Source organism: Mobula birostris, chromosome 26 (genome assembly GCF_030028105.1).
Source record: "Mobula birostris isolate sMobBir1 chromosome 26, sMobBir1.hap1, whole genome shotgun sequence".
NCBI lineage: Eukaryota > Metazoa > Chordata > Chondrichthyes > Myliobatiformes > Myliobatidae > Mobula > Mobula birostris.
Genome location: NC_092395.1, coordinates 43,286,821 through 43,310,280, shown reverse-complemented (window position 1 = coordinate 43,310,280; position 23,460 = coordinate 43,286,821). Strand labels below are relative to the sequence as shown.

Genomic DNA, 23,460 nt, shown 5'->3' with positions numbered 1-23,460 from the left:
TCCGGCTGTTTCCGTAGCCAGCTGAGGTTGCTGGCTGAACTGAGGATCGGAGTACCCCAAAGTAGAGATGGAACTGTCTGTCGTTCTTCAATGTTTGTCTCTTCTTGTCCTCGCCTCCGTGGGGTAAGTCAGGCCATTCTCCTGTTGCCCTGCGGGGGTCTTGTCTTGTCTTGCCCTGTCTCCGTGGGGTAAGTCAGGCCATTTTGCCATTGCCCTGTGTGGGGATCTGTCTTGTCTTGTCTTTGCCTCTGTTGGGTAAGTCTGACCGTGTTGCCATTACCCGATGGATGGTCCTGTCCCACCTTGGTGTAGAGAAGTTGAGTCCCAGCTTGTCTAAGTATAAGTTTCGGCTCTATGTTGATGTACAGTGCCCAGTCTATCTCAGAGTTAGCAGCTCAAGACCCAAGACCCCAGGCTGTCTTCAAGCTCAAGACCCAAGAGCCAGGACCCCAACCTGTCTCCAAGCTCAATCCTCAAGAGCCAAGTCCCCAGCCTCAAACCTCAAGGCCCAAGTCCCCAGCCTCAAACCTCAAGGGCAAAGTCCCCAGCCTCAAACCTCAAGGGCAAAGTCCCCAGCCTCAAGCTCCATGAGCCAAGGCCCCAGCCTCAAGCCCCATGAGCCAAGGCCCCAGCCTCAAACCCCATGAGCCAAGGCTCAAGCCTCATGAGCCAAGACCCCAGCCTGTCTCCAGACTCAGGCCTCTAGACCCCAGCCACATTCTGTCCTGAAGCCATGTCACGTCCTTGCCTGGTTCTGGGGTCCGAGCCCGAGGCAACACCCAGGTTCTGGGTGCTTGTCCAGTATCTGGCTCAGAGTCCAAGCCTTGTCTCCTAGTCCATGGTTTCTAGTCCTGGTCCCACTTTCCCAAGCCCAGGCTCCTAGTCCTTAGTTCCTTGTCCATGTCCTAGCCAATGTCTGTGTTCTTGTCCCTGCTCCTCGTCTGTATCCTGTCACGTCCCTACACTAGTCAAGTCCTGTTCCTTGTACTTCCTTGTCTTATATTTGGGTCCGCTACCAGCGCCCCCATTGTGACAGAAGGAACCATATATGGTACGCAACATGGCTACAAAAGCAGATCAGATGCTATAATCCTCTAGTGAGTAAATCACCTCCTAACTCATCAAATCCTGTCCACCACTGACAAGGCTCAAGTCAATAGTGTGATGGAATGCTCTCCAGTTGTCTGGATGAGGACAGCTTCAACAACACTCCAGAAGCTCAAAACGATAAGTATTCACATGCACCCAGCTATGCCTGTTTTATTGTTGGTTATGTGGATCAGTCCTCTGTCCAAACCTACACATGCATCCCTCCCCAACTTTTTCCATTACATTGACAAATGCATCAATACTATTTCCTGATTTCCTGCAAAACTTGTCAAATTCACAATCTTTCCTGCATTTCACTATCTATTATCACCTGGCAACATTTCTGGTGTACGAAAGCAATAACTAAGGGCAAACACTGATCTACAATTTGCTGAGTCACAGATTTTTTTGCCCTGGAGGCCTCTGTAAAATCATTCTGTAACAAGGAACTAATTCTAAATGCTACAGTCTCCTCTTTTGTTTTTCCATCAGAACTGATTAGCACTTGCACTGAAAACTCCTTATATGTTGTTTGTGTCTGCTTATTTGGAAACTGAACAGTTGTGTGTTGTTGCTCAGCTTGTGATACCAAATTATCTGCACTGGTAATCTTCATTGAAATATTCGAGTCACTTGAATGACCACACACTTACAGGACCTTGTTTGGTGACAGAAATGTTAGGGATAGATCTGTAAAAGCAACCTCTCAGAAGGAAACATCACAACAATGACAAAGGATCCTAGTCACCATTTCCCACCAAACATTCTTTCTATTTTTGTTTCCTGTCAATCTCAAAATTCTCTGCAAGGTTCACTGTCTGAATGGCTCTGTTCATGAGAATCCCTTTACTAGTCTTCTCTTCTTCATGTAGCTTTTCAATAGATATCTTATATACTCTGAAGGTCCTGGTGCACACTTTGATTAAGCCATGGGGAAGATGAAGCTTTCAAGAAGCTGCCGGGAGAATGGCAGATCTCTGGCTACATTCCAAGTAAACAAATAATCATTGAAGTTTCATCATTAATGACTGAATCACTCTCCTTGAGTAGCATAACAGCATGCCTGAAGTCAGAAAACATGAAAAGGACCTGAATGACACTCTTCATGTAGTAGGTATTGCCAAGATCAGCGAGTCCTATCTTTGCTGCATCCGATCTTGTAACAAGTCTTGAGTACAAAGCTTCCAGTGTACTATTTTGTGACATTCACACATTCTGACAGAGAAGCAGTTTTGTTTTACATCATTTGGAATTGGAAAATTCTTTATTGCTTTTATGACAAATTCATATAGGTCAGGGAAGACTGAAAAGCAGAAGATTATGCAGTGCACAAATTCAGGTATTTGTTGTCAACAGCGGATTGCAGAGTTGGACTCTTTGGAGGGTGATATCATCAATTTGGGAATGTGAGGAACAAGCTCACATGGAATGCTTCTGAAAAATGTTGCAAACATAAATGCATATCTAGACTATAGACCATTCAAATGTACAGCACATTTCGACCACAAAGTTGTGCGAACCATGTACCCTTTTCTAGAAACTGCCTTGAATTATCTGCATAGCCCTCTATCTTTCTAAGCTCAATGTACCTCTCTGAGAGTGTCTTGAAAGACCCTATTGTATCCGCCTCTACCACTGTCACTGGCAGTACATTCCACATACCCACCACTCTCTATATAAAAAACTTGCTTCTGACATCCCCATTGTACCTATTTCCAAGCACCTTGCAGCTATGACCCCTAGTGTTAGCCATTTCAACCCTAGGAAAAATCCCAGCAAGTTATTTCAGCACAGCAAGTGCTCCTGCTCTTACAACTGGGTAAAAGAGCCTTGGTAACACCCAATGAATTACTGAAGTCGTGACTTCAATCAAAATGCTGACCTTTTTCACAGCAGCCAAACATTTCAGTAAACAATTATCCTCTTATCAATGTTATCGGCAAAAGACCATCAAAGCTAATCAGTCATATTTGTCAAAACATACACCCTTTCTATATCCATTATGCAATCATCATTAATCAAGTTTTCAATGATCCCATCCATGATTTCCAATGGCACATACTGAACCAGAGTTGTCAATGCACTTGATGATCCACCAAATACATCCACATCCTTCTGGAACTCTGTGTCATTCAACAGAATCAGGTTGGCCTCTTGGAACCAGGAGAAGGTGTCTCAGAACCTCTAGAAAGTCACTGATCCCAGCATAGGTTCAAGCAGCTCTAAATGGTGCCTGAACACTAGCTAAACCAATTATTATGAAGATGTAACTGTGGATAACCAAGAATTCGGGGAATGTCTGGAGAATGAATAAGATGGAAACAAATAGTCTCCCTGTGACTTCCAAAGGTCAACTTGAGAGCAACGGGAAGATAAAAGATTTGTCCAGCTTCCAAAGGTCTACCATCCAGGGCCACAGCAGACATAGGATGGTTGAGATGTTGCTCAGGAAATTGGATTTTGTCTGCCAGTCTGATGTCCAAAAAATTCCCTGCTGAACCAGAGACTACCAAGGCTCTCACAGAATCTTAAGCCTCCAAGATAATAGGAATGGTAAAATCACTCCGGAAATCAATAAAGTGGGAGAGAGTCTTGAGAATAACCATTACATTTCCCCCCTCACCAGATGGTCCTTGGATTTTTCCCAACAGCTCAGAGCAAGTGACTCAGAAATGGCCAGCATTTCCACAGTGTAAGCAACATCTCTACCTCATACATCCCTCTGGCTCTGCTGAGCAGACCCAGGCTCTTCCAAGTTCCACGGGATCTTCCACAGATGACTGTGGAATCTGTTGGTTATTGGATTGAGGTACTGGGATAGGCATCGGGTAATTCTGAGAACCAGCCTTCCTGGTGAACTCACAGAAGCACATAACACAGAAGACCTACAGCACAATACAGGCCCTTTGGCCCACACAGCTGTGCTGAACATGTTCTTACATTAGAAATTACTTCCGGTTGCTCATTGCCCTCAATTTTTATGAGCTACATCTACCTGTCCAGGAGTCTATTAAAAGACCCTATCATATCCGCTTCCACCATCGTTGCCAACAGCCCATTCCATGCACTCACCACACTCTGCGTAAAAAAACTTACCCCTGGCATCTCCTCTATACCTACTTCCAAACATCTTAAGACTCTGCCTTCTCGTGCTCGCCATTCCAGCCCTGCAAAAAAGCATCTATCCACACGATCAATGCCTCTCATCATCTTATATTCCTCCATCAGGTTACCTCTCATCTTCCGTCGCACCAAGGAAAAAAGGCCAAGTTCACTCAACCTATTCTCATAAGGCATGCTCCCCAATCCAGGCAACATCCTTGTAAATCTCCTCTGCACCCTTTCTATGATTTCCACATCCTTCCTATAGTGAGGCAACCAGAACTGAGCACAGTACTCCAAGTGGGGTCTCACTAGAGTCCTATACAGCTGCAACATTTCCTCTCAGCTCCTAAACACATTCCCACAATTGATGAAGGCTTGATTAAGGCCAATGCAATATATGCTTTCTTAACCACAGAGTCAACCTACGCAGCAGCTTTGAATGTCCTATGGACTTGGACCCCAAGTTCCCTCTAACCTTCCACACTGCCAAGAGTCTTACCATTAATACTATATTCTGCCATCATAATTGACCTACCAAAATGAACCACCTCACACTTATCTTGGTTGAACTCCATCTGCCACTTCTCAGCCCAGTTTTGCATCATATCAATGTCCCACTGTAACCGCTGTCAGCCCACCACACTATCCACAGCACCACAAACTTTTGTGTCATCAGCAAATTTACTAACCCAACCCTCCACTTCTTCATCCAGATCATTTACAAAAATCAAAAGAGTAGTGGTCCCAGAACAGATCCCTGAGGCACACCACTGGTCACCAACCCCCATGCAGGATATGACCCGTCTACAACCACTCTTTGCCTTCTGTGGGCAAGCCAGTTCTGGATTTAAAAAGCAATGTCCCCTTGGACACCATGCATCCTTACATTCTCAGTAAGCCTTGCATGGGGTACCTTGGCCTACAGGGATGAGGTCCAGCACCTGGTCGCGTGGTGTGCCGACAACAACCTGGAACTTAACACCCAGAAGACCAAGGAGATCATTGTGCACTTCAGGCATTCTAGGAGCCACACTCACGTCGCCACCTACAGCAACAGAGATGTAGTGGAGCGTATATCAAGCTTCAAATTCCTTGGGGTCCACATTTCTGAGGATATCACCTGGTTTTTGAATTCCTCTACCTTGATCAAAAAGGCGCAACAGTGCCTTTATTTCCTGTGGAGTATCAAGAAAGCTCACCTCTGTCCCAGTATACTGACGGACTTTTACCACTGTACCACTGAGAACATACTCACCAACTGCATCTCAGTGTGGTATGGCAATTGTCCCATATCAGACCGCAAAGCAAACCAATGTGTGGTGAAAACTGCCCCGTGGATTATTGGAACCCAATTGCCCACCATTGAGAACCTCTACCATAAACGCTGCCTGGGCAGGGTGAAAAGCATTATCAAGGATGCATCTCACCCTAACCATGGACTTTTTACTCTTCTCCCATCCAGAAGGCACTACAGGAGCCTCCATTCCCGCACCAGCAGGCACAGGAAGGGCTTCTTCCCTGATGCTTTGATTCTGCTGAACCTCACATCACAACGTTAAGCAGTATTGCACTCATATTGTACAGTCTCAGTGCTTTTGTATCTGTGTGCTGTAGCACTTTACTTTTTATTCGCAGTTATTTTGTGAATAACACTATTCTATGCTTTTCTGGTTAGATGCTAACTGTATTTCATTGGCTTTGTATCTGTACTCAGCACAATGACAATAAATTTGAATCTAATCAAATCTAACTTTGTCAAATGCCTTGCTGAAATCCATACATACTACATCTACTGCTACGTGTTTGGTCACATCCTCAAAAAATTCAATCAGGCTCGTAAGGCGCGACCTGCCTTTCACAAAACAATGCTGACTATTCCTAATCATATTATACCCCCCCAAATATTCATACATCCTGCCTGTCAGGATCTTCTCCATCAACTTACCAACCACTGAAGTAAGACTTACTGGTCTATAATTTCCTGGTCTATCTACACTCCCTTTCTTGAACAATTGAAGAACATCCACATCCTGCAATCCTCTGGAACCTTTCCCATCCTCATTAATTATGCAAAGATCATTGCCAGAGGCTGAGCAATCTCCACCCTGGTCTTCCAAAGTAGCCTGGAGTTCATCTCATCTGGTCCCAGTGACTTATCCAACTTGATGCTTTCCAAAAGCTCCAGCATAGCCTGTTTCTTAATATCTGCATGCTCAAGCTTTTCAGTCCGCTGTAAGTCATTCCTACATCGCCAAGATCCTTTTCCATAGTGAATTCTGAAGCAAAGTACTCATTAAGTACCTCTGCTATCTCCTACAGTTCCATGCACACTTTCCACAGTCACACTTCATCGGCCTTATTCTCCCACGTCTTATCTTCTTGCTTTTCACAAACTTGCAGAATGCCTTGGGGTTTTCCTTAATCTTGTCCGCCAAGGCCTTCTCATGGCCCCTTCTGGCTCTCCGAATTTCTTTCTTAAGCTCCTTCCTGCTAGCCTTATAATATTCTAGTTCTCTCTCATTACCAAGTTTTTTAAACCTTGCATAAGCTCTTCTTTTCTTCTTGACTAGATTTACTACAGCTTTTGTACAGCACAGTTCCCGTACCCTACCATCCTTTCCCTGTCTCATCGGAATATACCTATGCAGACCTCCTCCACGCAAATATCCCCTGAACATTTGCCACATTTCTTCCGTACATTTCCCTGAGAACATCTGTTCCCAATTTATGCTTCCAAGTTCCTGCCTGAAAGTCTCATATTTTCACTTTCTCCAATTAAACACTTTCTTAACTTGTCTGTTCTTATACCTCTCCAATGCTATGGTAAAGGAGATAGAATTGTGATCACTATCTCCAAACTGCTCTCCCACTGAGAGATCTGACACCCGACCAGGTACATTTCCCAATACGAGTACAGCCTGTCCTCTTGGAGGCATATCTGCATATTGTGTCAAGAAACCTTTTTGAACACACCAAACAAACTCTACCCCATCTATACCCCTCGCTCTAGGGACATGCCAATCGGTATTTAGGAAATTAGTTTCCCACCACGACAACCCTGTTATTATTACACCTTTTCAGAATCTATCTCCCTATCTGCCCCTCGATGTTCTTGTTACTATTGGGTAATCTATAAAAAACAACCAGTAGAGTTATTGACTCCTTCATGTTCCTAACTTCCACACACAGAGACTCCATAAACAATCCCTCCATGACTTCCTCCTTTTCTGCAGTTGTGACAACATCTCTGATCAACAGTGCCACATCTCCACCTCTTTTGCCTCCCTCCCTGCCCTTTCTGAAACATCTACAGCCTGGCACTTGAGTAACCATTCCTGCCCCTGAGCCATCCAAGTCTCTGTAATGGTTACAACATCATAGCTCCAAGTACCGATCCACGCTCAAAGTTCACCTGTTTTACTCATAATACTCCTTGCATTAAAATAGACACCTCTCAAACCATCGGCCTGTGCACGTCACTTCTCTATCACCTGCCTATCCTCCCTCTCGCACTGTCTCCAAGCTTTCTCTATTTGTGAGCCAACAGCCCCTTCCTCCGTCTCTTCAGTCTGGTTCACACCCTCCAGCAAACCTAGTTTAAACTCTTCCCAATAGCCTTAGCAAACCTCCCCGCCAGGATATCCGTCCCCGTCAGATTCAAGTGCAACCCATCCTTTTTGTACAGGTCACTCCTGCCACCAAAGAGGTCCCAATGAGGCAGAAATCTGAATCCCTGCCCCCTGCTCCAATCCTTCAGCCATGCATTTATCCTTCACCTCACGCTATTCCTATACTTACTGTCACATGTCACAGGCAGTAATCCTGAGATAACTACCTTTGTGGTCCTGCTTCTCAACTTCCTTCCTAACTCCCTGTGCTCTGCTTTCAGGACCTCCTCCCTTTTCCTGCCAATGTCATTGGTACCAATATGTACCACAACCTCTCGCTGTTCACCTTCCCACTTCAGGATACCGTGGACGCGATCTGAAACATCCTGGACCCTGGCACCTGGGAGGCAAACTACCATCTGTGCTTCTTTCCTACGTCCACAGAATCGCATGTCTGACCCCTAACTATAGAGTCCCCAATCACAGATGCCATCCTCTTCCTTTCCCTACCTTTCTGAGCCACAGGCCAGACTCTGTGCCACTGTTGCTTCCCCCAGGTGGGTCGTCCCCACCAACAGTACTCAAGCAGGAGTACTTATTGTTGAGGGGTACAGCCACAGGGGTGCTCTCTAGCCTCTGACTCCAGCCCTTCCCTCTCCTGACTGTTACCCACTTATCTGTCTCCCCAGGCCCCGGTGTGACCAGCTATCTCTATCACCTCCTCACTCTCCCTGACCAGACAAAGGTCATCGAGCTGCATCTCCAGTTCCCTAACGTGGTCCCTAAGGAGCTACAGCTCGATGCACCCGGTGCAGATTTGGTCTTCCGGGAGGCTGGGAGTCTCCCGGACTTCCCACATCTGACACCGAGCACACAACACCGGCCTCACACACATACTTCCTGACTGTAATCTACACAGAAAACTACCTCGCCTCAAACCATTATCACTGAAGCCCCATTGAGCCAGAACCTTCCTGCTCTGTCTCCCTCTCCTCCAACATCATCTCAAAAAAGCTTTCTCCTTTTAAACTCTTCTCACTGTTCTCACTGGCTGATGTGCACGCGCTGGCGCATTCGTGCCACGTCACACCTTTCTTCTTCCAGAAATATGGTTGTCAATCCTCATGGTCATGTCCATAAATTCCTCCAAATACTCGACCTGATCCCTGGTTGCAAGGACATCTTAATGCTGGTCATTTAATCTCTGTCTGAATAGAACAATCAAATTCTCATTGTCCAAACCACTCTCTGTCACTAGGATACAGAAATCAATGGAATAGTCGGCCATGGATCACACACCCTGATGCAGCTGGAGGAGTCAATTGGGTGTCTCTGAGCCCCCGGCAGGTTGAAAAAATGCCCCCCCACCGACTCTAAGAAAGAAAGTTATATCATAACACACAGGAGCACCTTTCTGCCATAAAGCTATTGCCCATGAAAGGGCCTGGCCGAGAGGAGGGAAATTATCTCGGCCTCTTTACTCCTGTCTGAAAGAACCTTTCAGGTTGTAATTCAAAGACATGGGAGCATTGATTTAAGAGCCCACAGTAAGAATCAGGGTCCCTATTGTATTGCTCCTCAGCCGGCAGGTTCATTGACTCTCCATGGAACTTCTGCAAACACGTAGCAAGACCCACAGAACACACATTTTCTGTTATATAACAGTGTGCACAAAACCAGAGTCCTTCTAAAATGATGACACACGTATTTGCTGAAGAAGCTGCTCATGCCATCCAACTGTCGATCCCTGGCAGGCCAGTGTCGTGTGAAGTTAATCAATCTCTGCTAGGTTCATCTCACACACCTGTCTGCAAGGTCTATGTATTTTTGTTTATTTAGACATACCACATGGAATTGGCCCTCTCAGACCTTCACATCGCACCGCCTAGCAACCACTGATTTAAACCTAACCTGAATTAACCATAAAAAAAATCATCTACAGTCCCAGCAGGAAATGAGCTGTTATTTTAAGGTGAGGGGCTGGCCCGAACATAGCCAAGACGTTACTATCTGCCTTTTATATGACAATACCCAAATATCATAGTTTCTGTTCTACCCTTTTTTATTTTAAGAATCGATCAGGCACTGGCTGTTTAAAGGGACATTATCTCTGATGCTATCCTTGAATTGTGACATTCAGAACAAGAATTACTTCAGAAATTCTGTCATGTTGGTTGTCTGAGTAACTTTACCTTTCAGGTTTATTCACTGAGTTTGGAAGGAAATGTTAATCAGAGCTGATGGGTTTAATTGGGTGATGGTGAATTCACTCCCATTACATTTCCTGAGCCTGTTTCCCTTTCTATTGCAATGAAAAGAACAGAGAAATGAAGTGGTGCTGTGTTTTCTCCATGCCGAGACCGCATCAGTGTTGGGTTTGGCTGGTGCTGCTCCCAGAACCGCTGCTGTGCTCATCATTCAACTGGAGTAGATGCCCTGGCTTGACAGTGAAGGAGGTTCAGGGATATGCTGGACTGTGAGGTTACAGCTTATGGTGGTGGACAATTCTGCTGATGCTGATAGTCCAGAGAGCCTCAGAGATGCCCAGTACTGAGCTGTCAGCTGTTCTGGATTTATTCTCTGTAACATGTCTGTTATGCCAGACAACATCATACAACAGAAGGAGTCCTTGCTGTAGAAATGGGATTGGTCCCCTTGAGGATGTTCCAAAGGCCACTTCTACCCATGCAATCATAGACAGAGCCATCTGAGTAGGTGGATTGGTGAGACTGATGTCAAATATGTTTCTCCCTGCTATTGTTCACTCTCTACCTGCCACAGGGTCAGTCTGCAAGCTCTGTGCTTCAGGACTCTGCCAACTTAGCAGCAGAATGGCCAATTTCACTTTTAACCCCTCGGCTAATGCTGCAGACCCAGCCTGTAGGCCACCTAGTCCTTGACAACATTCAGTAATATGCTGATAAGTGACAAGAGATATTTGCAATCTATTGTGTCAGGCAATGACAATCTCCAGGAACACAGAATCTCACCACAGAGCCTTGACATTTAATGACAGTAACATTGCTGAATCCTCCACCATCAATATCCTGAGGTTTAACATTGTCCAAAAGCTCAAATGGTCCAGCCAGATAAATAGCTTAGACCCAATGTTAGGTCAAAGGTTGTTGTATGGTGGTGGGTGGCTTGCATTCTCATAACTCTCAATCTTTCCACAATCCACACAACACATCCAGACATAATGTGATCAAATGGTCCATAGTGAGCACGGTTTCCTCAAAGGAAAATCTTGTGTGACAATTCTGCTGGAACTCTTTGAAGAAATAACAATCAGGATAGACAACGGAGAATCAGTGGAGGTTGTGTATTTGGATTTTTGGAAGGCATTCAACAAGGTGCGCGCGTGAGGCTGCTTAACAAGTTCAGACTCCATGGTATTACAGGAATGATACCAGCATGGATAAAGCAGTGGCTGATTGGCAGCAGGCAAAAAGTGGGAATAAAGTAAGGCCATTTCTGGTTGGCTGCCAGTGACGATGTGTGCTCTACAGGGGGTGTGTTGGCACTGCTTCTTTTCTGTTATACAACAATAACTTGGATGACAGAATTGTTGGCTTTGTGGCAGGGTTTATGGACAATACAATGATAGGTTGAGGGGCAGGTTGGTTTGAGGAAGTAGAGGGGCAACAGAAAGTCTTAGGCAGGTTAGGAGGATGGGCAAAGAAGTGGCAGATGGGATACAGTTTTGGGAAGTGTATGATCATGCACTTTGTCAGAGGAAATAAAAGGACAGACTATTTTTATAAATGGAGAGAAAATGCAAAAATATGAGATGCAAAGGGACTTGGGATGCCTTGTGCAGGATTTCCTGAAGGTTAATTTGCAGGTTGAGTTAATGGTGAAGAACGCTAATATGATGTTAGCATTCATTTCAAGAGGATGAGAATATAAAAGCAAGGATGTAATGTTGAGGCTTTATAAAGCACTGGTAAGGCCTCACTTGGAGAATTGTCAGCAGTTTTGTGCCCCTTTTCTAAGAAAGGCTGTGCTGAAACTAGGAAGGATTCTGGGATTGAAAAATGTGTGATATGAAGAGCGTTTGATGGCTCTGGGCCTGTACTCACAGGAATTCAAAAGAATGTGGGTTGACCTCTTTGAAACCTATCAGATGTTGAAAGGGTTTAATAGAGTGGATGAGGAGAGGATGTTTCCCATGATGGAGGGCCTAAGACCGGGGACACATCCTCAGAATATAGGAGCACTCTGTTAGAATGCACATGAGGAGGAACTTGTAGCTACAGAGTGGTGAATCTGTGGAATTCGTTGCCACAGGTGGCTGTAGAGGCCAAGTCATTGGGTATATTTTGAGGCAGAGATTAATAGATTCTTGTATAGTCAGGACATGACGGGATATGAGAGAAGGCAGGAGATTGGGGCTGAGAGGGATAACGGATCAGCCATGATGAAATGGCGGAGCAGACTTAATGGGCCGAATGGCCTAAATCAGTTCCAATATCTATGGTCTTATAATATCTAAACCTTAAGTACTCTCCACTGACTGGTTTGATAACAGTCCCAATAACTCAAGAGAAGCTCATTGTAATCCTCGACACAGTAGCCCTCTTGATCATACTTCCCGGAATAACTCCTCAAGACATTCACTCATTCCACCACTGCCCACAGTGGCTGCAGGGCGGAAAATCTCAAGTTATATATTCAGCATCTCTGACTGTACCTCCCAAACAGTGGCCAAGGTCACCAGGAAGGAGAAGTGCAGGCGATGTAGAAGATTACCAGTTCCTCAGACCCCCTCTCAAACTGGCATCCTGGCCTGAATGTATCGCCAGTCTTTCAACTGACCTGCTGGAACACCCTCCCCAATGTCACTGTGAGAGCAACTTCTCAGAAGGTTGGCAGTGAGTCCAGTCCATGGTTCACCACCACTCCATGAGGGATGGGTAATTGATATTGACCTTGACAGTGATGCCCAAATCCCAAGAATGTATTTTAAATATTCAAGAAATCTGCATAGACCTAAGTTGATAATTTGCTGAATCATATTTTCATTTGTTCACAGATTTTCTGTCCTAAAACTTTGATCTTATCATACGGAAAATTTGGTGATTTTTTTCTTGGAAAATAAATATTGAGAAAGCGGGGAGCTAAGAGAGCATTGATAGACTTGCTGATGGGGTTAGCTTTCAAAGTCAGATGTCTGGTTCCTGGTGAGAGATGCAAATGCAAAATCACATGCAAAGCCTCCAGCCTAGATTATTGCATCTGGTTTTCCTAACGCGTCCACTCCTGCATTGGTGAGACAAGGCACAAACTGGGTGACCACTTCGCTGAGCATCTGTGTTCTGTCTGCCATGACTACCTAGAGCACCCAGTTGTTATCCATTTAATTTTCAAGCCTGTTCCTACACTGACATGTCTGTACTCAGTCTTGTCCTCTTCCCTGACAAAGCTAAACACAAATTAGAGGATCATCACCTTCTATGCCACCTGGGTAGACTACAGCCTAATGACATGAGAAGAATGAATTCTCTAATTTCAAGTCAACTGTTTCTCCTCTCTTCCTTTTTCTTCTTCTCCTGGTCTACCCATTATTTCTAAGCTCTCCCTATCTTCTAAAACTCAATTTATGTCCCTTACTCTACCTACAACATCTCCCCATGACCCATACACTTGTTCCACTACATTTCCCCTCCCTCACCATTCCCATCTGCCCTCCCCATCTTCCTCACTTGATTCCATCACCCAACTTCCTGTCCTATTAGATTCAATCATCTTCAGCCCTTGTTTTCTCCATCTATCACCTCCAATTTTGTCATCATTTCCACCTTCCCTTTCTCCATCTATGTCACCCCCCACCCTTCACATTGATCCATTTCTCACTTGCCACCTCTAGTTCCAACATTTTATACTGGATATCTGCCCTCTTGTCATTCAGTCTGGATGATAGGACCCAACTCAATACGTCTTTTTTTTTAGATTATGAGTACTGTCAGTCCTCATTTATTGTCATTTAGAAATGCATGCATGCATTAAGAAATGATACAATGCTCCTCCAGAGTGATATCACAGAAAAAACAGGACAAACCAAAGACTAACACTAATAAGACTACATAATTATAACATATAGTTACAGCAGTGCAAAGCAATACCATAATTTGATAAAGAACAGGACATCGGAACGGTAAAAAAAAGTCTCAAAGTTCCGATCGACTCCCGATACTCCCTGATAGCAGGCGGCAGATGGAAGAAACTCTCTCCGCCATAAACCTCCAGGTACTGACAACTGTCGATGCATTGGAATCACCTGATCCCAGCCAACCCTGACTCTGTCCGAAAACTTCGAGCCTCCGACCAGCCCTTCGACACTGAGTACCAAGCACCATCTCTGCTGAGCGCTTCAACCCCGTCTCGGCCGCCGAGCAGCAAGCAAAGCCGAGGACTCGGGGCCTTCCCCTCCTGAGATTCTGGATCACACAGTAGCAGCGGCAGCGAAAAAGGCATTTCATAAGTATCTCCAGATGTTCCTCCATTCCCTCACGTCTGTCTCCATCAAATCAGAATTGTGCACGGCACACTATTTGACAGATTACAGATATCATTCACCGGAGTGGCCGCACAAGCTGCGTCGCGCCACCACCTTCTCCTGCTCCTCCTCACACTACTGTCTACTGTCCATTTCCCTCCACAGATGTTGCCTTACCTGCTGAACTCCCCCAACATCTTGCTTTTTTTATAATTTGTTTTTCTGCTCAGGACAAGGCAACCCACTCGTCACAGCAATTAATTCCAGCTTGCTCCTTGCTTGCCAATCCAGTCCCAATGCACTGTACTTCTTTACTTGTGTCGGACAGACTTTTCCTTCCAGAGCTCCAGAAATCTTTCTGTAGTGGATCCAGCCAAACATTTCACTCACTTTGCTTGACAATGGGCACAGGTCTCGATCAACCACCCAGATATAATGAGCAGGTATCTCAGAGGAGAACATGCTCACCTACAGTGCAACACTCACAAATTGCTGGAGGAACTCGGCAGGTCAGGCAGTGTCTAAGGAAATGAATGAATGGTCAAGATTTGTTACGAACACTTTGGAACCTGTATCTAGTTTGAGTCAATCCTGTGAAATATGGTCCAGCCACTTCATCACATCCACACTTATTATATAATCCTGTGGAGTATCATTGTCCACCTGGGGGTTCTTGGTCTTGGTCGTGTATAATAGGACAAACTCTATTCTTTAATCCTCCATTTAGAACAAATACCACCAAAATGAATGAAAGACTTTGCTTGACTTTGTCTGCCGACATGATACTGCAAAAGCTTCTGCTCTGCATTTAATACAGAAATCTGCACCAGACCTGATATCAAAATCGTTCACTATAGTATTGTCAAACGTTGGCTGTAGACCACGATTCCTATTGATTGAAAGGTGGACTTGTTCAATTCAGACTGGAGAATACTTTCTAAATAGATATCATTTTACTCACTCTAATTCAATGCTGGTGGATTCAATAACACAGATGAGCCACACAATAAAAATACCCCACCACTTCTTTAGATCAACAAGTGCCTTTGCCTCACTTTAAGCTTTGTGGTCTGTGTCAAAGTCCCTCGGCTGACACATCACACACTGATCCTTTCTCCAACATGGCAGTCATCCAGACTTCAACATTTTGAGTGGCTGGTCATGGCACTCAATGACTTCATCATCCCAGTCAACCTCAGCCCACTGCAATTCATCTGTGGTGGACTCATCTCCCTGACTCTACAGCCTTCTCTGCAGCATCTGGACAGTAAAGACACCTATGTTAGTCCATTGTTTATTGGCTACAGCCCCGGCTTCAATATTGTCATCCCAGGCAAGTTCATCTCAAAGATCCAAGACCTCCTTTTGCAACAGGAAGTTTGACTTCCTGACCAAGAGATCCCAATCAGTAAAGCTAGGCAGCACTACCACTGCCAAGAGTATTTTCCACACTGGTGTCCACAAGATTTTGTAGTCAGCCACTACTCTACTCCCTGAACAGTCAAAGTTCAAAGTAAATTATTTATCAAAATATATATGCCATATTCAACCTGGAGATGATCTTCATCTGCACGCAATTCTGCACAGCCCAACTTTGCTCCAACACATTCGTGGTCGATAACTCAAAGAACAATGATCCGGAATACAGGAAGAAGACAGAGAGCTCAGTAACATGGTGTCATGACAACAACATTGCCCTCAATGTCAACCAAGCAAATGATCTGGTCAGTTACTTCAGGAATTGACGAGATCATTGGCGTATGATCCTGTCCATATCAATGGTACTGAGACAGTTGTGCATACATCTCAGCACAGCAAGAAAACCATCCTCTGCTCCATAGACTCTGTCTATATTTCTTGCTGCCTCATTAAAGCAACCAGGATAATAAAAGACCCTTTCCACCCTGGACATTACCTCTTAACTCCTTTCTCATCAGGCTAATCAGAAAAAGTTTGAAAGCATGTGTCAGCAGGCTCAAGAATATCTTCTACTTGCTGTTATAAGACTATTGAATGATTTTCTAGTACGATAAGATAGATTCCTGACCTTGCAATCCACCTCATTCTGATCTTGCACTTATTGTCTACCTATTCTGCATTTTCTCTATGGTTGCTACACTTTACTGTGCATTCCATTATTGTATCTCCTTGCACTACTTCAATGTGCTGTGCAATGGTACCTCAGTGCATGTGACAATAGTAAACCAATTCCTGTTCAAAATCCAATTCAGGAAGTGGTTGAACTTTTGATCTCATCAGTTGGGGGAAAGAAGACGTCTGATCTTAAAATCTGCCTCCTTCCATTTTTGCATACTAACCAATCTGCAAGAATCTGGCTCTTATGACTAATATCTATAACCGAATTAAACTGTGATTTAGTAAATGTACGAAGGGGGGACATTGATTTCTCAATTTTAAAAATTCATTGCTAGAATCTGGGCATCACTGGCAGGCCCAGTATCCTCTGCTCATCCTGTGAACGATGGTGGTGAACTGTACTGTCACACTGCTGCTGAACTGGGGAAGGTATTCTGACAGTGATGTCAGAGAGAATATACCTGAACTTCAGTGGTAGACCAGTGATGCGTTTCCAGGTCTTGATGGTTTGCAAGTTGGAGGAGCTATAGCAGCTGGTGGTGCTTGTCTGCATCTACTTGTTCCTCTAAACCAGTGACTCCCAATGAGGGCAGTTATGTGTCCTAAGGGGGCATTGGGAGAAAAAGAAGTATATTGGGATGCATTCAAGATCCTTGGGGGGCGGGAGAGGGGGGCAGTGGTAAGTGGCACCCTTTCATGGCACTGTAATTATGAGACCTTATGTGATTGGTCAATTGCGCTAACTTGAATAGTATAGTTGCTTGCCAACACTACCTCCATCCTGCCTACCATTCAGATTCTAATCTGATTCCTTGTTAATGTAATTTTCACTTTTCCGATCATCTTCATCTTCACCCCTTCACTCCTTTGTGTGCGACTACCATCATTCTACCCATGCCAACTCACTGCCATCATCAACATGCGAGAGGCATTCCCAGCTTGTGTTAATTTTTTATTTTAATTTAGCCCCATTTATGATGGATAAATATGTACCACATGATCTCTACAAGTCTGAAGGCAATGAAGCCTTCAATTCTAATCCTGCTAAGAAACGGAAACAACAGAAAGTGCAACAATGCAATGTTACATACCTGGAGTCTGGTTTAATTCCATTCCCATCAGATCAGCAATGCTTCATGCGTCTATTTGTAATACTGTGGTATCTAATGAAGCCATGAAACTATCGAGTTTGCAGGAAAACTTCCATAAACGACGCCATGAAAAAGCTAATTATGGAATTACCCAGTTCCACAAAGTGAAAGAAGTGTTTGACTGGAGTCACCTGTTAGGAAATTTAAAGATGACCTTGATAGTGGTCTCGTGGCTTCTTCCAGTATTTCTAAAATGATAGCAAAATGTGAAAAATCTCATCCTATTAGTGGAAATTTAATAATGCCTGCTGTATCAGAAGTGCTCACCACTGATCTCAAAACAGACAGCAGTATTTTAAAATCTGTTCCTCTGAGTAATAATTCTGTAGCTAGTTGTGTTGACGAAATGAGTGAAGACATTGATATCGACTATGCACAGTGCTATAAGAAACTGAATTTGGGATACAACTGGATGAGCCAACTGCGCAAAACAAGGAGGCATTGCTAATGGAATATTTATGGTCTATCAAAAATGGAAAGGTTTATGAAGAGATTCTCTATTGTGAAAAGATAAAAACAAAAAACAACAGAAAATCAATCTAAGATGAGATCAAAATGTATATTGAGGATAAAAGTATTCTGATTAGGACCATGATTTCTTGTGCAACAGATGGAGCACCATATATGACAGATGGCTGTCAAAAGGCTGCTGCTTAAAATGTTTCTTCAACCTTTTTGACACTGTGGTCGAATTTTTGCTCAAAGTTGACAAGAACTTAGGAAACAAGATTAAACTTCTACATGGAGATGTGGCATACCTAGGCAATCTGTATGACAAAATGAGCATTCCAAATATGAAACTGCAAACTGCAGAGCGAGAATGTTAATTTAATCCAGGCAAAAAGTACTGAGCTACTTTTATCAGAAAATTGGAAATATACATGTAAGCAAAACACTGGAAGAAGAACATTTACACAATTTCCCTGCATGGATAGTATGGCACTCTCTTTCACAGACAATGATTCAAAAGAGTACTGCTTATACCTGCAGTCACTGAAGAAGGATTTTCAGAATCGATTCAAGGATTTGAACAATCTTTAAATTCCCGACTGGGTCATTAACCCATTTCTTTGCAAGGTGGATGAACAGGAAGAGAGCTTGCAAAAAGAAATGAACAAAATTCAGAATGATGAAGAAGCAAAAATATTTTTTTTTAAATGTTGGCTTTTGTTATATGTGGCTACACTGTCATACGAAGTTCCCTGGTCTTTGGAAAAGAACCGGACTGCTCTTCATTGCACCTCCATGCTTCTACCTTGTTGAAAGTGGTTTCAGTGCAGTGAACCACATACTCACAAAAAGAAAACTGAAACTGCTTGGACGTTGTTACATGTGGGGATGTGAAGCTTTTGCTGTCACAACTTGAAACAGATATTTCAACTCTTGCTAAAAACCATCAAGCTCAAGGATCTCATTGATATCAAAGCTGCTGTACAATGTACAGGTACTGTGTAAGCTAGGTTTCAAGAAAAATAAGAATTTAAAGCAGAATCGATTTTCCCATGTCAGCATATGATAGACATGTTTTTAAACCATGGGGGTGCCAGAAAGTACATTGTGCCTAAGAGCAGTGTTGGCAAGTATGAAGATGCTTAAAGGGGGGCGTTGGGCTAAAAGTGATTGCAAAACACTGCTCTCAGTGGTCTAGCTGGTGTTTGAGAGGTGAGTGAATAACTGAGGTACACCTTGTACTGCTACTCTGCTACTCTGGGAAGAGGTGGAGGGAATGAATACTTCAGTTAATTTTGGAGGTACTAGTCACTAGTCATACAGGGTGATGCAGAGTTTCTTGAGAATCGTTGGGATTGCACTCATCCAAGTAAGTGGAAAATATTCCATCAAACCTCTACCTACTGAATATAAAAAAATGTAAATATCTTGTGATGGCAAGAGGTGAGTTACCCACTACAGAATATCCAGCCTTTGAGCCAATCCTGGGACAATGGTATTTATTTCAATAGTCCACATAATTTTCCAGTCAACGTGAACTCTTGGGATATTTATGGTAGAGGATCTATCAATGTTAATGTTATTGAATGTCAATCCTAAGGAGTTAGATTCTCTGTTCTTGGAGATAGTCATTGCCTGACACTATGGGTGCAAATATCAGTTGTCACTAATCAGCCCATGACTGAATGTTATCGACGTCTGGATGGTATACAGGCTGGGACTGAAGCATTAGCTGAGGATTTACAAGTGGAACTGAACATTCTGCAAATGTCTGTCAACACCCCACTGCTGACTTTATGATGGGAGGAAGGTCACTGATGAAGCAGTTGGGATGAGTATACTTCCCAGAGGAACTTCTGCAATGATGATCAGCCCAAGAGATGCTGCAGATGCTGGAAGTCCATCATCCTGCAGAGATGTCCTGGTTCTGGGTTGCTTGACATTACATTGTGCAAAGCGTGGCTCCAGAAATACACAGGAGCAGGAGAGACAAAATGGCAATTTCAAACTCACCATCCAGGGTGTGTCTTGTCCTAAACTACTCTTTAGAGGTGGGGGCACAGTTGTGTACCAGCAGGGCAGAGGAGCCCTCAGTGCCTTGAGCATTGAATCAAGACACACTGAAGTCTCATAACATCAAGAGAAACATGGACACGGAGACCTCCTCCTGATTACTATCTCCTGGCCTCCCTCCATGGATGAATCGATGTTCCCTATGTTGAGCAACACAGAATAAGTACTAATAGAAGCAAGAACACAGAATATTTACTGGGACTTCTATGGTGGTCACCAAGAGTGGTTGGGTTCCACGAACGCAGACTGAGTTGGTCAAGTCCTGAAGGACAGAGCTTCGAGTGAGAGCCTGCAGCAGGCAATGAATGAGCAACAGCAGAGAGAAACATACTTGACCTCAACCTCACCAATCCACATATGGAAGATTCTTCTGTCAATGATCGTTCTGGTAGATGTGATCAATAGGTTGTTGGAAAGTGGAGAGCAGTTAATGGAAGCCATATTCTACAACTCTCTTCATTTCTATAATGGGGGTTAACTGACCGTCGCACAGTTAAACTATCGACCTCGCTAACATTTTCTTCCCCTGGAATTCAGTGAATAAATCTGATGAGTGGAGTTAATCTGACAACCAACATGGCACAATTTCTGAAGGAATTCTTGTTTTCACTGCCATTACTCAAGGGGAGAACCGGAGATAATGTCTCTTTAAAGGTCAAGTGCTTCACAGATACTTAAAATAATATCAGGTAGAACAGAAACTGTGATATTTGGTAGAAATGGCAAATGTAAGCATTCTGGGCTGTCCCTCTCCTTAAAATAACAGCTCATATCCTGCTGTGACCACAGATGTTTGTTGTTTTCATACCCAGGCAGCAGCTGCTCTAAACTGCACCAAAGCTGTTTTTTTTTATTGTGAAGCAATTTTTATTTATAGAATTGTTCTTGAAAATAGATTGTTTCTCCCACATTAACAATAATATCCAATTTCCCATGGAATACTTTCTCACTGTGTTACATTCCAGGCCTCCTCCATTCATAGTGTAAACTGCTACAGGACAAACTCGCAGCAGCCTTGCCTCACCCAGTCAAACTTTTTATATTGAAATGAGTGCAGCTGGCTTTCAAAGTAGTATTTTCATTCCAAGGATCAGATAATCTTGGTTAAGTTTTATCAATGACTAGAATCTCGGGTCTGAAAATTCTACAGTCCGTTGATAACAAACTGTCGGATTGTATTAGTGCTGTTGTACTCCTGAAATATCAGACTCTATAGAGTGAAGTAGGATCATTTCTGGATGAAACACTGGAAACAAGCAGTAATATTGTCTAAACAATAACTGAAGTGTTTACTTATATTTACAGCAAGTTTCCATGTTAAACATTTTGTGGCAGTACTTTCTATAAGGGGAATGTTTCAGAATCAGAATCATATTTAATATCACTGGCATACGTCTTGCAGCAACACTATGTTACATTCCATAATAATTTAATAAATGATAAATTTCAATAAGGGGCACATATTTTTTCTCACCTGCTATGGGTGGTGTGGATGTGTATTTCTCTCTCAATCTTGGGTCGTTTACCAGAGGCCTGGGGGCTTGAGGGTTCCGCACAGTATCCTTGCCGTCCCTAGTCGTGCACTCTTCTGCACAGACATATCAGATGTTGTTCTTGGGACTGGTTGGAGCCACTCTCCCAGTCCAGGTGTCACAGCTCCAAGTGCACCTATCACCAGAGGAATTACTCTGGCTTTAATCTTCCATGTTCTTTGTATCTGCTCTTTCAAGCCCTGGTATTTCTCCAGCTTCTCATATTCTTTCTTCCTGATGTTACCGTCATTCAGGAGTGCCACATCTATTAGCATTGCTTTCTCCTGTTTCTTTACCTGTATTACTATGTCTGGTTGCTTGGCCAATTCCTGCTGATCAGTCTATATTTGGAAGTCCCACAGGATCTTAGCTCTGTCATTCTACACTACCTTCTCAGGTGTTCCTCATTTGATCTTGCGGGTGTCCAATCTATTCTCAGTGCAGATGTTCCTGTACACAATTCCTGCAACTTGACTGTGTATGCTGTCCCTGTCTGCATCTTACACTCTGCTACTATGTGCTGGATTGTTTCAGAGGATTTCTTCCACTGTCTGCATCGTGAGTCTTGTTTGGTTTAATAGACCCTGCTTCTATTGCTCTTGTGCTCAGAGTCTGTTCTTGTGCAGCCATGACCAGCACCTCTGTGCTGTTCCTCAGCCCTGCCATTTCCAGCCATTGGTAGGACTTTCTTTTGTCAGCTACCACTGATATCTGGGGATGGTACGTCCTGTGCAGCGACTTGTCCTGCCATGGCCTCTGGTGCTCTGGTTCTTCTTCACCCATGTCCCCAGCCTGCTGCCTGAGGTATTCTCTAAGCAAGTCATCCTTAAGGGCCATTTTCCTGAAATACTCACTGATGTTTCATATTTCTTCCAGGATTGATGCCTTGACACTTCTAAGATCTCATCCTCCTTTATTCCAGTAGGTGTGCAGTTGCTCAGTGTTAGACATTGAGAGAAAGCCTCCATGTATTGTTAGTTGTTTCTGGGTCTTGATGTCACCGGCTTCCAGCTTGTTCCTTGGCCAGCACATTATTGCTGCTGGGTATCTGATAACTGGCAGGGCGAATGTGTTGATGACTCTGATCGTGTTCTTCCCAATCAGCTGGCTCTTTCGGAACTGTCTCACTCTTTGGAGGGACTTGGATGCTGCAGCCTTACTTGTGTCCTCATTGTGACTTCCATGTGTCTGCAGGATATCCAGGTATTTGTAGCTGTCCTGAACATCTGATCTGTTGCCTTCAGGTAACTCAATTCCTTCAGTATTGATGAGTTTATCTCTTTTCACCACCATCCAGCTGCACTTTTCCAGTTCAAATGACATCCCAATGTCTCTGCCGTACACCCTTGTCAGGTGGATTAGTAAGTCAATGTCTCTTTCATTTCTGGCATACTGCTTGAGGTCATACATCTACAGGTGGAGGCTGACGGTCACTCCACTCTTCGACCTGTTCCCGTATCTACATGGAATCCTCAAACTCCCAGGCCTCAAGATTGAGGGAAATATACACAAGTACACCAACCATTAGGGGACAGGAAGAATTATTAAGATTAAATTAAACAAGTAGTGAAAAAGAGAAGGAAAAATACTGCCACAGTATTCATGGATTCATTGTCCATTCAAAAATATGATGGCAGAGGGGAAGAAGCTGTTCCTGAAACATTGGGTGTGTGTCTTCAGGCTCCTGTACCTCCTCCTTGATGGCAGCATTAGGTAGAGGGCATGTCCTGAATGATGGGACCTGAATGTTGGATACTGTCTGTTTGAGTCATCGCCTTTTGAATGAAACTGCACACACTTCCCAATGCTGATCCGTCAATGAGGACTGGTGTGTGTTCCTTCAACTTCCCCTTCCT

At 43.9% G+C, this 23,460-nt stretch overlaps 1 pseudogene; it reads right to left on the bottom strand.

The window, feature by feature from the left end:
* Window positions 1–1,406: 1,406 nt before the first annotated feature.
* LOC140188256 (ubiquitin carboxyl-terminal hydrolase 35-like) lies at window positions 1,407–23,014 on the bottom strand (annotated as a pseudogene).
* Between the last annotated feature and the right edge of the window lie 446 nt (window positions 23,015–23,460).